The 16,796-nt window shown below is 46.7% G+C and overlaps 1 non-coding gene across 1 annotated transcript; it reads left to right on the top strand.

The window, feature by feature from the left end:
- The first annotated feature begins 16,054 nt into the window (after positions 1 to 16,054).
- On the top strand, positions 16,055 to 16,126 carry Trnat-ugu (transfer RNA threonine (anticodon UGU)). Its single transcript has one exon. It is a non-coding gene; the product is annotated as a tRNA-Thr (tRNA).
- The last annotated feature ends 670 nt before the right edge of the window (positions 16,127 to 16,796 follow it).

Below are 16,796 nucleotides of genomic sequence, written 5' to 3'. Positions count from 1 at the left end.
CTTCCCTACGGCGTGGCTCATAATAACATCATGGTTTTGGCACGTAGAACCCCGGACTTTGTTTGTATTTGTTTTTTTACAACGTCAATTAAGCTTAAAAAGTCGTACAAAATTACATTAAAAATAACCAGGAACAAAAAATTTGCTTATTTCGACTTGCAACCCATGTTGGCAAGTACATGGGAATGTCGGTCCAATAATTCCCGCCTTGTTACATGGCAGTGCTAATATTGTTTGCTGCATGTGTAATCCTGGCCAGCGTTGGATCTGTATCGGAATGGCCGAGCCGATATTCGAGCCACGCTGGTAACCTTAGGCCATCATCGCGCCAGGAATTAGAATGACACAGTCCATATTGAAACCACGCTGTTAACCTTACGCCATCGTGGGGCCAGGAACTGCCCAACGAAGGCTCTTCCTGGGTAGCAATACGCCTGGGTAGCAGGCACTCTCCTTCATGCTATTGCACAGATTTGCCTTTATAATTTAATTCTTTTTTGCCATTCTTGTAAAAAGTCGTATCGAACGTTGGCCCGGGCTGACGTGCCGCCTGGGTAGCAGGCACTGTCCTTCATGCTATTGCACAAATTTGCCTTTATAATTTCTTTTTTTTGCCATTCCTGTAAACAGTCTTTGTTTCCTTCCTTTGCATACAATTTACTGTCTCTGCTTCTCACTTTCTCTTTAATGGCTCCTGGTTGTCTATTTACACTTTCGAAGAACTTTGTACCTGGTTGCGAACTTGCTTGAACTCTTCCTTTATTCTCTGCTCATGTTTTTAGAGTACAAATATCTGTTCGCTTTAACCGCCTAATAATTTTTATTCATTTTGAAGAGCCTGTCTTCAAAACTTATTTCGCTCTGCGCTTCTCTGACGTTGAACGAGGCCCAACTCATATCACCCTGCAAAGTCTCATTTGTGTTTGTAACGTGCCCCCAAAGCAAACCAGCCTACCAATCTTTGGTTAATTTCAAATCCCGACAAGATGTCCGATTTTTAGCACAGAATGACATTTGCGAACGTTAGCGCTAGCACCAGTACACCTTTTCAAGTTCCTCGCACCACCTTATATTTATTGTGGTACCAAAGTGCTCTCATCACTGCTGCATTCCACTTCCCCTTCATTTATAGTGTATCCTTGTGGATGCTTGAACAGTTCTTTGATTCGTTTATGAATACTTCCAAACATATACCTTGCTTGCTTATGGGTATGGTCTGTGGGTGAGCATAGAACGGTGACGCCTTCATGCGATGGCGCCATGAATTTATGGACACGTGTCAGTGGGACAGGGCGCTGCACCTCCAGCTACGTTGGTTGGTTGTGTCGTTTCTTTCAGTTGCGTCACCGAAATTCCCCGCATTACCAAGTGTAACAATCATGCTGTATTGTAGAGCGCAGATCATAGGTGCTCCTTCGTGCGGCGTGCCTTGACGTTGTGCCTAATAACTGAGCGAACGATGAAAGCGAACGCGTACCGTAGCGGGAGATGAAAGAAGAGAGCGGATGAGGAGCGGAGGGGAAATTGCCTGCGCTGAGTGGTCGGCGGCTACGGCATCCGCCGCCGCGTGTGACGGGGATCCCTGCTCCTGCAAGGTAGCGATGGCGAGCTGCTACCAGTAACGCTCGATGTGACGCTCCCTAGGGTGTTGTCGCCGCTGACACTGGTGGCACGATTTCGCCGCGACCAAGGGCCGCTCTCGTCGTTGGTGGAACGAAAGCGTAGTGCCTCTAAAGACAGGCTCTGCGGCAACGATGGCTACGATATGGCGCCAGAGTAGCGCGCGTCATCTGTATGGAGACAAAGCACTGCATAAGCGGAGGTCTGTCTGCGGCGGCTTGTGTGAATCGCGCCCACGCGTCGCCCACGCGCTGTATCTCGCGATCTCCCGATTAGCGAGTCATTCACGCCACACTTCGCTCCTTTTGCAATGTGCCGCACGAGACAGATTTTCCGCGCCAGCTACGCTACTCACAGCGTTCTCTTCCTAATATAAACCGTGTACCTATATAATTATATTACAAAATATTGACACGCGTAATGAAAACACGTCAAGAGCTGCGCTCAAATTTCGCATTAGGGAGTATCGTAATCGTCGGTGAATTTTTAGCTGCACGAACAGGCATTCAAATGTTGCATGGGCTAGTTGGTTCGTGCTTTTGTCGACGTTTAGGATGCGAACGAGGAAAAATATACAGGCACATAAAAGATAGTCCACTCGCAACTAGTTTACCCGAAGCAGACGGGTCCAGTTTTAAATGAAAGGAGCCAGGGTGCGCAGATACACTCGCGCTTACAATCGGACATCGGATATGAAATTGTAAAAAACAAGCATGCCTATTGACGCTCAGTGCTGTGGAAAGCCACGGATGTATCGCTGAAACAGATACCGGGTTTCTTGTTGGTAAAGTAGGCCTCCAATAGTTATTGCGCCAAGGCATCCTCATTTCCGCCAAGTATATGCCGATGTTTGAAAGACTTGGTTCACATGTTCAAGAAGCACAGTGCAATGTAAAATGCGCATTAACGTTATTCCTGAAAGAAAGTTCATGTTTCCTTGCCCTGTCATTTAGGCAACGGCCAGTCTTACCAATACATACCCTACCGCAAGTAAGCGGAATGTCATGGACCATGCCGACCGCGCAGGCCACACACGGACTAGCATACTTTTTTCGACACAGTGACAGCTTATGCGGTACTGAAATGCACGGGAAGCCAGCCAGCTTCCGTGGAGCTGAAAAATCACAGCATATCCACGAGGTGAATGATGATGATGGGGCGAAGCTCCGGAGGGATCATCGGTAAACCGTGAATACTCCGAGTAATTCGCCCAGTAGATGATCAAGTAAACACGTGAGAAACAATGTGTGTATATACAATGTGTATATATATATATATATATATATATATATAGTAGTAACTGGATTTTTCAATGGGCCAAGCGTATTTCGGAAAAGCAGAAGCACATCTTCGCGGTTATCTTAGGTTTATTATTTACCCAACAGTTTCGGTCGGTGGACCGACCGTTTGCAAGCTCCCTTGAAAAAGGTCGGTCCACCGACCGAAACTGTTGGGTGAATAATAAACCTAAGATAACCGCGAAGTTGTGCTTCTGATTTTTCTATACATACATACATATATATATACATATACATATAGTGCTGTGGCCGAACGTAACGTCGAGGAAGTCCCGCTTGAAACGCGCGTCGGCACCTTGTGAGCGAGCTCACCTGATGCGTTTGGTGGCCACTTCACGAGCTCTCACAGCGTCCGGATCTGCCTGTCGATACGCGCGCTTTCGCGCCGATTCCCTGTTCCTTACATTTTGACGATCCGCTTCGCGCCGCAGCCGCGCGGCTTCTGCCTCTCGTTCTCGCACTGCGAGGTCTTCGCGCCGCCGCCGCGCTGCCTGTCGTGAAGCCGCGGCCTCGCGGGCTCTCACCGCGGGATTCTGCCTACGAGCGCGCGCCGCCGCCGCCTTCCGTGCTCTCCGCTCCGCAGCCTTGTCTTCCATCCGGCGACTCCGAGCGAAAGAGAAAGCGCGCCAAGAGCGAGCACCTTTTATTATAACACCCCCTAGCGGTAACCCGTCGCACTGCATTGTAGCTCACCGCCGCCGCCTTCCGCGCTCTCCGCTCCGCAGCCTTGTCTTCCATCCGGCGACTCCGAGCGAAAGAGAAAGCGTGCCAAGAGCGAGCACCTTTTATTATAACACCCCCTAGCGGTAACCCGTCGCACTGCATTGTAGCGCGCCGCCGCCGCCTTCCCCGCTCTCCGCTCCGCAGCCTTGTCTTCCATCCGGCGACTCCGAGCGACAGAAAGCGCGCCAAGAGCGAGATGATGATGAGGATTTATTGGCATCCCCTTTGAAACGGGGCGGCGACAAATAGTCACCTAGCCTGCTTGAGTTAATCAGGTATACTATACATGTTCTTTATCTAGCATTTTTGTATACCTCTAATTATTTTTCTTTTTCAAAAATTTACCTTGTACCGCTGCCTAAGGTTTTTGAGAGATCAGGTCGTATCCACCTTTTCCCTGCTTTTTTTCCACCAGTACTCTAATCATCTCTTGCTGATCTCTACGGCTGATCTGTTTGTTTCCTTCCACTTTAAACCCAAGCGCTTCTGGGAGTTGCACGTTACCTACGGTTCTCGCTGGGTGGATCCCGTCGCATTCCATTAGGATGTGCTGAGTGGTCTCTGGATCTTTACTGCAGCATACACATGTCTCATCTAGTTCCGAATATTTGTTCCGATATGTTTTCGTCCTTAGGCAACCAGCTCGAGCCTCAAATAGCAAGGCACTGCCCTTTGTGTTATCGTACAGATTTTCCCTTCTAATTTCTTTCTTCTCATTCTTGTCAATCTCCATTGTCCTTTTCGTTTCCATTCTTTGCATCCAATTCACGGTCTCTATTTCTCTCACTTTCTTTCTGATTACCCCTGGTTGTCTATTTACAGTTTCGATTATCCTGTACTTGGTTGCCAACTTCCTTGACCTCTTCCTCCATTCTGTGTCCACGCTTTTCATGTAGAGATACTTGTGCACTTTAGCCGCCCATTTATTTTCATCCATGTTCCTGAGCCTTTCTTCAAAACTAATTTTGCTCTGTGCTTCTCTAACTTCAAAAGAAGCCCAACCCATGTCACCCTGCACTGCCTCACTTGTGGTATTATCGTGCGCTGCCAAAGCCAACCGGCCTACTGAACTTTGGTTAACTTTCAAACCCGACAAGATACCCGACTTGAAGCATAGAATGGCATTTGCGAATGTTAGCGCTGGCACCATTACTCCTTTCCAGATTCCACGCACCACCTCATACTTATTGTGGCCCCACAGTGCTCTGTGTTTCATTATTGCTGCATTCCGCTTCCCCTTTATTTTCAGATTATCTTGGTGGTTACTTGAGTAATTCTTTCCTTCGTTTATGTGTACGCCGAGGTATTTATATTGCTTCACTATGGGTATTACTTGCTGTTGAATTGACACCATGAAGTTACTCGTCGCTTCATTAAAGATCATAATTCCTGATTTCTCTGTGCTAAACTTAAGGCCTAGATTTGTCGCTGCATTCCCACAGATATTCTTAACTATCTGTAAATCTTTTTTATTATCCGCTAGTAGCACAATGTCGTCTGCGTACATCAGTCCAGGGACCTTCTGTTGTACCATTTGTCCATTACGCATGTAGGATAAATCAAAACCTAATTCGCTGTTTTCCAGTCGTCCTTTTATACCCTTGACGTCAAGCGTGAACAACAATGGTGACAGAGGGCATCCTTGCTTCAGTCCTTGGTGAATTCCCACCATTTCATTTCCTTTTCGACCTTCCCATACCACTTGTACTTGGTTGTCTCTATATATCTCCCTCAATTGCTCCACGAAATCGTCATCTATGCCTTTGTATTGAAGAATATCCCACAACAATTCCCTGTCTACGTTGTCATAAGCTCCCTTAATATCTAGAAATGCTATTCATAAAGGTCTTTTATGAGCTACTGAAATCTCTATGCACTGAGTTAGTACAAACAGATTATCAGATTATCGGATGCGCGAAGGCGAGTGCCATCTGGTGGTGCTGCAAAGAACCCAGCGGGGCGCGCGGAGCGCGTGCTCCACTGTGATTGGTTGACCTGTTCGGCAAGGGAACAGCCAGGCCACAGGAACGGTCACGAAAGCTGGCGATGTTCGCGAAGCTTACCGTTTAAAATGTGAACATTCGGAGGCTCACATCAAGGAATTGACATGTGTCCAACAGCGTAATCACAGCTTGCAAGGTAAATGACCTGTAGCGGTAACGAGACCATGTGTAATTTCATGTGGTATTCATGTACTCATTTGAACCTGCTTCTTTGTACATGCGGTTTTTGCACAGTGACGTGTTATTAGGCTTTCTTTTTTTACTGGTATTTATGACATTAATAACTGGTTTCATCATCAGCCTATATTTTATGTCCACTGCAGGACGAAGGCCTCTCCCTGCGATCTCCAATTACCCCTGTCTTGCGCTAGCGTATTCCAACTTGCGCCTGCAAATTTCCTAACTTCATCATCCCATCTGGTTTTCTTCCGATCTCGACTGCGCTTCCCTTCTCTTGGTATCCATTCTGTAACCCTAATGGTCCACCGGTTATCCATCCTACGCATTACATGGCCTGCCCAGCTCCATTTCTTCCGCTTAATGTCAACTAGAATATTGGCTATCCCCGTTTGTTCTAACTGGTAAGTCAGGTGCAATAATTGAAAGGTCCTAACTGGTTTAGGACCTTTCAATTATTGCACCTGACTTTTGCACACTCTTCGGTTTATTCTGTTCAAGTGCTGTGTTTACCATGCGCCTCGTTTGCAGTACTCGGGGGTGCAGACTGTTGCGAAGTCCGAGGGTCCGAGCGGCCATGAAGGTTCCACGGATGGTGACGTACCAAGTACCCGGAGAAGGAGAGGTCCAGTCAGACCAGAAAACGGTTTTATATGCAACTGCACAGCTCCGTCCACGCTCCGTCCCGCTTGTAAACGCGGCGCATGCGTATAGAGTCGTAAGGGTGGCGCGTGCCCCGCTTCAGAATCAGAAGCAGTTTTTATTTTCCTCAAGGAAAAATGGACCCCGAACAAAAAGCTGCTCATTGAGCAGCTTGACGTGGCCTGGGGCCCGACAGGCAGCCGCAACAGTGGTAAATCAGCAGTGTTTGTCGTACACCCGTTCGAGGAAAAGCAATGTGAGAAAAGCAATAAAACAATAAAAGCAAACAGTAATATGAGAACAAAATCAACACAATAAAAAAGAGAAATCTGCTTCATCTGCTACTTCTCCGCCCCTGCGGTCGACGAGCGCTGGAGAGCGCATCCGTTTTTTTCGCGGTGGGATTTATCTAGCCGCCACTATGCCCGCTGCTCATCGAGTAATCAGCAAGCAAAAAAAAAAAAAAGTTTTGTTTGTCGCTGCAGTTTCTCGCGAGTTTTAACTCGACTCGGTTCTTGTTCGTTGAAGCAACGGCCACAGAAGCTCCATGTTAGGATATTTCTGATATTGATTGGACATGCAGTTTTATGAAAATTATTCTGCTACACCCACACGTGCGGGCAATCACGTAAGGTGTTCATAGAACGACACATGAAAGTAAACGTGGAGGAGAAAATTTATTGATTATATTTTTGCGACAGAGGGCATATGGGGACCGAACTAGTCACACCACTTTAAAAGGATGCAGAACTGGTAGTGTGCTGGCACAAGTCCATGGTCTGTAAAACGCAAAAAAAAAAGAAAAAACGCACACGCGTGCAAGGGAAACAGGACCAAGCGCTGCTCACAGCTTAGAAAATTTACCCGAATAATGGTTGTGGAGCAACCCGTAACTGGAATTCTGCAAAAGTGATAACGAAGCCTGTCACTTCCGAAACCTTGTGCTAACCGATAAGCTAGTCGTATGTTTCTCCCGTACTGCTCGCAGCAACTGCGCACTTTTCATAAGAAACAAAACAATTGAAGCCCGATGCAACGAGCATACCAAGTTTATTTTATTATGGGGTTTTACGTGCCAAAACCACGGTCTGATTAGGAAGTACGCCGTAGTGGGGGACTCCGGAAACTTTGAACCACCTGGGGTTCTTTAACGTGCACCTAAATTTTAGTACACAGGAGCATACCCAGTTTGCCCATCCAACCATATCATGTCCGCCTATTCAACAAGCGGGAGGCAGGGTTGGTATCAGTGCTCCACAGTGCAAAAAAAGTTGCAGTGGCTTAGCTCGGCTATGCCAGGATATACGTAGCGTTAGCAAAGGTTCAGCTGATTATTCTTAGCTTTCCTGGTTGTCTCCTACGCTCAACCGCTAATTGCCAGGCAACTACTTCGGGATCCGATGAGTCAAGCTTCTCCGTTCTTCTGCGCTGTTGAGCAGCATTTGCGCTCTCCTTCTCCATGGCTATACCACACTGGCAAACGCCAGTCAGAAGCGCAGCGGCTCCAGCGCAGTGTCAGACGGCAACTGCACAGCGAGCGCGCGCCGGCGCCAGTGCGTCTACCACGGCTACGACGTCACTCCTCTGGAATGCGCAGACCGGCGGCGGCGGAGTGCGCGAGAGGTGCCGGCTCCGGTGGCTCCGGTGCGCAAGCCGTGTGACATCACTGATCCTTACGCATGCGCAGCACGGCTCTTGATGTGCCGCGCGAAACGGGCTTGGCTAGGCCAGTGTAGCTAACGCTACAAAAGAAAAAGAAAGCCGGACGGGCCAGCGCTTGCTAGCGCTGGGACGGAGAAGTAGCAGACGACGCAGGGCACGCACCTCCCGTATGAATCTATGCGCATGCTCCGTGTTTCAAAATCTCGCCAGCAGTTAGCGCTCTGCGGACCACTGGCCACGTGCTCGGGTGTTCCCTGTAAAAGTGGACCGAGCTGTACATGGTAGGGTTCCATGGTATTGGAGCCGTCTACAAGCTAACGTCTTCGCAGGTCTTAGCGTTTACATCTCCGATCGTCCACACAACACTCGAGCACTCCTTTTTATTCATTTCGTTTCCCTCTTTCACTAGACGAGTGAATGCACCTTAGTTCTTAGCCAATGACACTCTTCGACCAGTTCGCAATATCCCGCCCATGATGTGTCGCCGTTCCGCCTGGCTCCACCTCCAATGTTGCCTGATCGCCCCAGAACACCAGGCAACGGGTGGCACCTTGGGAACCAAACGTCCACGTGGTTCCCACGGGAATGCTCGATGCTGGACCCTTGCAAGAATTAGTCGCCTCTCCGTGACGGCCACCTTGTGAATCGGGAGCTACCGCCGAGCCCTGTCGTGGTCCGGCCGGTGCAGGTGCTTCACGGAAACACACCAAGAGTGACGTTGCCATTTTAGCGACGCACGAGGCCGATTTCTCATTGCAGCCTGGGGTCTAATTGCTCGTCCATTGGTCCCGGGTGACGGTGACGCTCTCCGGCGTCGATAAACGATGAAGCGTGAACAGCTCTCCACAGCTGCACGTCTGTCGGTGAGCCCTCCTTTGTCCGGAAGGACCGCCCGACACAACACGACCCTGTCAAGTCTTATTGATGGATTTTTGTCTGTACCTACCAAGTGTCTTTGATGTAGAATAAAATGATTCACTGATTGATTCATGGAGTGATCGATTGATTGAAGAGAAACCATCTATTTTTCCTATAGCGCCGTCTTAGTAATTGAAGTTGTAGCTGAAAGGGACCCTGTGTGTATGTCAATTTTTCCTGCGTCCAGTCGCCCTGCACATGTGTTATCATAATTTCAGCATAACGACAGCTGTGTGAGTCAATGATGCTTGCCTCCCTGCAGCACATCACAATGGACACGACGAGCATGTTGCAGCGGACGCTGATCGTCGAGGCTGCACCGGCGCCACCTGACGGCGGCTGGGGCTGGGTGGTAGTGCTGGCGGGCTTTGTCTGCCACCTGGTCATCGACGGCATCGTCTACTCGTCCGGCATCTTTTTCGACGAGTTCCTCGCGTACTTCGGCGAGGGTTACGCGGCCACCTCGTGGATATCCTCCATCACCTTCGGCTGCTACCTCATCTCCAGTAAGTGTCAAATACCAAGGAGCAGGATGCAGTGCGACACTATTCTGCTGTGACAAAAGGACCTTTCATGCATGAGGACAGCTGCGAGCCAGTTTAACCTTTCTGGCTGTTTTCTGGCAGTCATCTCGACGGTTGGTTCGTAGTATGCCTCCGATGCCCCTGAGTCGGCTAGCTTCTTGCCGTGAGAACACGCGCAGATTTTCTCTTGCCCTCTGCTGCTCGTATGGCTAGTGCTATAGCTGCCGCTTCTGCCATGGCCGTGCTCTTGGTGCGGATCGTCGCCGACGTAATCACTTGGTTCCCTCTGTTGACGACCGCAGCAAACGCTCTCTGCCTCGAAGGGCCGCTTGCGTCTGTGCAGTGAGCGCTTGGGTCGTGTGCCACCGCTCTCGTTCGTCTGCGGCCGGCGTTAACCATGGGATGCATGTTCTTGGGTATTGGGTCCGCCCGTATGCGTTCCCTGTCTTGTCTGGGCTTTCGGTGCGTCTCCTCCCCGCAGAATTGGGGTGCCAAGGGGTAGTGAAGTCTCTGTAGTGAAGCTCTAGCTTGGGTTGTCGAGTTGAGTCTCTCTCTCTGCGCGATCAAGACGGCCACGGCGTGTTTAACGTATGCATTGTGAATACCCAGACTCTCCAGACGCTCTGGGCCACTGCAGTTGGTGAGGACAAATGCAGCTTTGTAGGCCGTCCGTATGAATACGTTGGCCTGCTCTACTTCACATCTGCGTGAAAGCTGGTATGGCAGAGCGTACGTAATGCGGCTGATGACAAAGGCTTGTACCAGTCTCCTGGTGTCGTCCTCCTTCATGTCGTTCTTACTGCGGGCGATTCTCCTTATGAGTCTCGATATGCTCCTGGCCGTGTACTTGAGTGTTTTTATTTTATTGCGATAGCAATTATATGGACAATGCAAGAGGCTTTCTGCCGTCGGCGTCGGCGTCGTCGTGGCCGTGAGGTTCCGTATAAAGTCCAAGGGCGCTAAAATCGTCACCGCGCGCTCTATGCTGTATGCGCGCGTGAAAGCATGTGAGGGACGCGCGCTTTCACGGGGAGCGAACGCACGGCGGAGAGCAAACGTGCCTATTTCTGTTGAGCGAAAAAGGCCGTGGGAGGAAGGAAGGGGGGAGGGCGACATTGTGCTGCGGCGCCAAATGCGTATCTTGCGCCCGGGCGCAAGGGGAACTGGAACCTCACAGGCGATAGGAGGAAAGAGGGAAGGCAGCGCGGGAGGGGCTTTTGCTCTGCGAGCAACTGCGTACTTAGAGCGGGGGCGACCGGTCAAGCGCACCGTATCTTGAAACGATCTGCAATACGCCTTACATTTGTACGCGCTGTGCCCTTTCGCTCCTCAGTTTTCGTTGAAGCGATAGACCGCAGAAACCTTCGCTCGCTGCTGCGGGCGCGCTTGCTCATGCTAGCGTTTTGACAGCAGTTGTGTGCGGTCATCGGGTGTGATCTATTCATGTTTGCTTGTGCGCGCTGACACCATGCTTGTTAATTCAGTTAGTAAGCAAATGTGTCCAAGTTTATGCAGCCGATAAAACTACTATCCTTACTCCGTATAGCTCTCTACTAATTTGTTATCGCAGTTGATGCTTCGCCTTTCGAGCGAAAATGCGAATGTTTTTTTTTTTTTTAGCGTTGACGATGGGCTTCCCGTCTCCTGAATTCCTATAGCACCCTAGCCTCATGCGCTTGTTTGATCTGGCTTCCGTTGATCTGCAGATTTAGGATGGGGAAGCGTGTCCGCCGGGTGTTTTTAGGTCTGATTTGTATAAATTTTGATTTTTCCGGCACGCATCTCATGCCTGCCCTCCTCTCGCGTTCGTCAATTGTGTCGATCGCTCTTTGTAGAGTGTCTTGTCTGTGCCCGTAGGACTATTTGGTCGCCCAAAGAGTGAAGTCATCCGCGTAAATAGCTACTCCAAGTTCCGGGTCTTCCTCGAACGCTAGAGCCAATTTGCTCATCCCTATGTTGAAAAGTAGTGGGTAGAGTACAGAGCCCTGTGGAGTGTCCTTGTTGACGATGTGAATCTTGTCCGATCTTTAGTGACCCGAGACCTATGGACGCCGTTCTGTCTTTGAGAAAACTCCGCACGTAACTGTAGATCCGAGTCGAGCCAAGGAAGGAAATGATCGTCCAGTGCGATGTAGGGATGTTTGGTCGTGTTTTGTAGCAGCAATTGAGCTATTAAATGCGAAGCATTTCTTGGCGAACATTTGCCACTTTGAGAGCATCTATCTATCTATCTATCTATCTATCTATCTATCTATCTATCTATCTATCTATCTATCTATCTATCTATCTATCTATCTATCTATCTATCTATCTATCTATCTATCTATCTATCTAATCGTGCAGTTTCAAAGACGCGATAAGCGGGACCAGGGGCTAGAAATAGCACGAAAGAAAAGACTAACCAATGCAACTCTGGGCTTCACTTCATCTTCCCAAGAAGCGCAAGGTGCGCTAGAGGACTCGCCCATCTTCATAAATGAGCATCTTTGTCCATTTCTGAAAAAGCTGCTCGGAGCGAGCATCGCGCGAAAGCGAGCTTGCGCATGGAAGTACGTGTGGACAAAAAATGGGTCCATTTTAGCGCTCCGCACCGACACGTCTCCCGTACTGTCGATTCAGCGTGAGAGCGACATTGATAAGATTATTTGCACAGACACTTGAGTGAGGCTTTTACGCCTAGGTATGCAGACGTCAGCACTCTAGTGGGTCATGGCTGAAAACAGCATTGCCCCAGAAGAACTTGCGCATATCGTAAGAATAAAGAAGGCAAGAAAATGGTTGAAACTTTTCCACTTAAATGCAAGGTCTGTCTTGCCAAAACGGGACGACCTACTGCTTCTCTTGGATTCCTGTGGCTACTCATTTTGATGTGCTGATGTTTACCGAGACATGGTACAGCGAGGATTCTGAGCATTTTGTGCTCCCGGGCTATAGCCATTTCTATTTGAATCGGCGGGACAGACGTGGCGGTGGTGTGTCATTGGAGATAAATCTTCCAGGTTTCCAATTATTGAACGATTTTACTACGCCCACTTTAGACTATGAAATTTTGTGCTTTAGAAACGGTAAAAACATGTTTGGCGTTGTGTATAGACCACAAAATGGCAGTGGTCCAGCATTTCTTATTTTCCTTAGCAATTTATTTTCACATGCAAATGAAAATGGATACACGCTAACACTAGGTGGTGATTTCAATATTGATATCTTAAGTGACTCCGGACCTGCTATAGATTTACTACTGATTTTACAATGCAATGGTTTTCGGAATGAAATAGCGTCTCCAACACGAATTACGACTTCGTGCACATCTCTACTAGACATATTTATCACCAACTCTCGTGCCGAAAAACTTATCTCCAAAGTCCTAAGCTCCGACTTGAGCGATCATTTGCCCATTGTATTAATGATGGAGAGACTGCATCCAATCGAAAAACGAGAAGCTGCTGAAATAGAGAATCGCGATGTTTCAACATTCACGTTAGAACATTTCCTAGAGAACGTCAGCCATGTTGACTGGAGCGAAGTACTGGCGATTACAGATGCAAATGCGTCCTACGATAAATTCCTAGATCTTTTCAAACAGTGCTATGATGCCTCTTTTCCAATGAATACTTTTTGTAAGAGTAAAAAATCAAGGAAACCTTGGGTTACTCGACACCTTCTGAAGATGATTAAAACCAAAGACAAAATGTTTCAGGCGTTTCTTCAGTCTCGTGACCACAGTAAGTTTATAGAAATTAAGTCATTTAGAAATCAGCTTACCAAGGCAATTAGGAAGTCGAAGTAAGAATACTACAGACGTATTTTTGATAATGATTGCCTGCATAACAGTGATATTCTTTGGAAGAAATTAAATACAATCTTAAACCGAAAGCCTATGTCAAACTGTATTGATCACCTTGTCGTTGATAATACCGCATTTAAAGGAGAAGAACTTGCGAACCGCTTTAATGACTTTTTTGCGCATATAGGTAACACAGAGAACACTTCTGTATGTGCTGCGTGTATCCCTAGAACTCAGGCATTATTTCTTCCTTCAGCCTACTTCGATCGCAGTTATAAGGGTCTTAGAAGGCCTTAAGAATAGCCATAGTCGAGATGCCGATGACTTACAAATTAAGCCCATAAGTATATGTTAAATGAGATCGCCCCTGTCATTTCGCATATTTTTACTATCGCAATTTCTACTGGCATTCTGCCCAATAACATGCAGGTAGCTAAGGTAACCGTAATCCATAAAGGTGGGGATAAAAACACTTTTTCTAACTATCATCCAGTCTCAATTTTACCTGTTTTCTCGAAAGGGCTTGAAAAGGTGATTAATGCACGTATTGACAGTTCCTTTAGCAAACATAACCTTATAACGAGTCATCAATATGGGTTTAGGAAACGTCGTTCCACACAGAGTGCTCTTTTACTGCAAGAAGAAATTATTTTAGGGAACATAGAAAATAAATTGATGACACTCGGACTATATACTTTGATTTCAGTAAAGCTTTTGACCGTGTGACTCACACCATTTTATTAGATAAAATGTATGAATTTAGAGGAGTAGCGCTGGAATTAATTCGTTGATACCTCACGGGTCTATCACAATATACTGAAATAGGCAGATACAAATCGCGCATGACAAAGATGGTATCAGGGGTGCCACAAGGAAGTATTTTGGGGCCTATCCTTTTCCTCTTTTGTATCAATGATATAGTACAAATAAATAAAACTTGCAAATTTATGATCTGCGCAGATGATTGCTCTGTACCTAGTGCACGTTACTGTCGAGGCAGATGCGTTTTGTTCTAGAGCAAACGAATGGTGCAAGACAAATTGTTTGACACTGAATGAATCGAAAACAATGTGTGTGTTGTTTCGCGCGTTAGGAACATTGGTTAAGGTACCTGATTCCCTTATGCTTGGCCCGTTCAATGTTTCGATTGAAAAATGTGTAAAAACACTTGGCATTATATTTAATGAACTTATGTCCTGGAACCAGCGCATCCAGTCATTATTGTTTAAATTAAGCAAAACAGTGGGCATAATGAATAGGTGCCGACAAGATCTCCCAGTGGCAATTAGAAGATTGCTTTATGATGCCTTGTTTAGTTCTTGTTTGTGTTATTGTGTGCTAGTTTGGGGTAACACTACAGCTGAGAATCTACGCAAACTCGTTTTAGTACAAAAAAGGGCAGTCCGCGCGGTATCAAGTGCTTCTTATTTAGAACACACCGCGCCTCTTCTTGAAACACATAAAATCCTTAAAGTTGGAGATTTGTACACTTACACTCTACTGTGTTCATATAAGAAGGCAGTTCAGGGCAGATTAGATGTTTTTCTCGATATTGCACAACTTGAGCACACCCCGACAACGTATCCTTTTCGCTATCAACCACCATGGCGCGTTCGTTTTTCGCGCACAAATACGGCCGACAGAGCATTCGGCATACATTGCCAACAACATTAAATCACTATGACATATTGAATATTGACATCAAAACGTTAACGATGAAGGACATAAGAAGTTTATTCACGCAATCAAAATATTACAAATTTTTTTTGTGTGTCTCTGTATTGTATTATGTATGCATATTATGAGTACTTAGCCTTTCTATTTCATTTTTACTTTCAACATGTCCTTAGAGACGCGTGTTTGATTGTAATGTAATCTTGGATTCATTGTATGTCCGGTACAATGCTTTTCATGCAGGTTTAGAAATGCTAAATGTGTTTCGTCGCCATTGCTGATGGGTGGCTGGAGCCCAGTCAAGCTGCACTGTAGCAGCTTTTTCTTCGGCCATCTTTTTCGCCTTGTAAAGTTGCGAAATAAAGTAGCTTTATCTATCTATCTATCTATCTATCTATCTATCTATCTATCTATCTATCTATCTATCTATCTATATATCTATCTATCTATCTATCTATCTATCTGTCTATCTATCTATCTATCTATGTATCTATCTATCTATCTATCTATCTATCTCTATAAGCCGCCTACGTCTTGGTGCTCTCATGGTCGTTCCGTTAATTTGGTATCTGCCAAGATTGGCATAAAAAGAAAGAAACCGAGGGGCCCGATTTTTAATAAGCATATCATAAGAAGCCAACAAACAATGACACAATAAGTACATCATAAGAAGCCAACAAACAATGACACAATGGTGTCATTGTTTGTTGGCTTCTTATGATATGCTTATTAAAAATCGGGCCCCTCGGTTCCCTTTCTTCTCGTTCATTACATAACGAGGGCTCGAATCCGGCAACGATGATGCCTTCAGGTAGCATATGTGGGTTTACTGACCAGTTGCCATCACCTAAAAAGATCCTGTGCTCGTGACGCCTGCGACAGAAAGGCACAGAACCGCCCATAGGGCGGTTCTGTGCCTTCTGCGACAGAACCGCCCTATGGTTTGTGAGTGGTGGCACTGGCTAACACTCCCAGAGTTAGTTCTAGTTGTAAAACATAAATACCCCACAAAATGGATGGGAAAACGACTCCGCGGTAGCTCAATGGTGAGAGCATCGCACGTGTAATGCGAAGACGTGGGTTCCTTCCCCACCTGCGGACAGTTGTTTTTTCATCCATTTTCATTTCTATTAATTTATCATTTCTTTAATTCAATTAGTAAGCACAAGTAATTTCCGCTATGTTGTCCTTGATGTCATTGTTTGTTCGCTTCTTATGATAAGATTGGCATAGTATGACAAGAGTGTATGGCGAACATAAATGATAGGTCATGACATGAATGTCATGACATGCGTGTCATATAGGTCATGAAACAGCCGCCTACGTCTTGGTGCTCACATGGTCGTTTCGTTAACTTGGTATGTACCAAAATTGGCATAGTATGACAAGATAGTATGACGCGCATAAATGATAGGTGATGACATGTGTGCCATGTAGGTCATTAAACAGCCGCCTACGTCTTGATGTCTTCATGGTCGTTTCGTTAACTTGGTAGGTAGCAAAATTGGCATAGTATGACAAGAGTGTATGACGAAAATAAATGATAGGTCATGACATGAATATCATCACATGCGTGTCATGTAGGTCATGAAATACATGGCACGGTGACATCGTGATGCCATGGTGGTCATTTCATTACCTTGATATATACCAGAATGTGCATCACATGACCTATAACCACGTTAATATTGTAAAGAACTCAACGGAGACAGATAAAGCCGTTCCTCCATTTTATTGAACTTCTTCTCCTTCTTCCCCTCCGGTACTCGCG

This window comes from Dermacentor silvarum, chromosome 2 (assembly GCF_013339745.2).
Source record: "Dermacentor silvarum isolate Dsil-2018 chromosome 2, BIME_Dsil_1.4, whole genome shotgun sequence".
Classification (NCBI taxonomy): domain Eukaryota; kingdom Metazoa; phylum Arthropoda; class Arachnida; order Ixodida; family Ixodidae; genus Dermacentor; species Dermacentor silvarum.
Note: the sequence above shows the minus strand (reverse complement) of the source record. Positions and strands in the feature narration are given on the sequence as shown.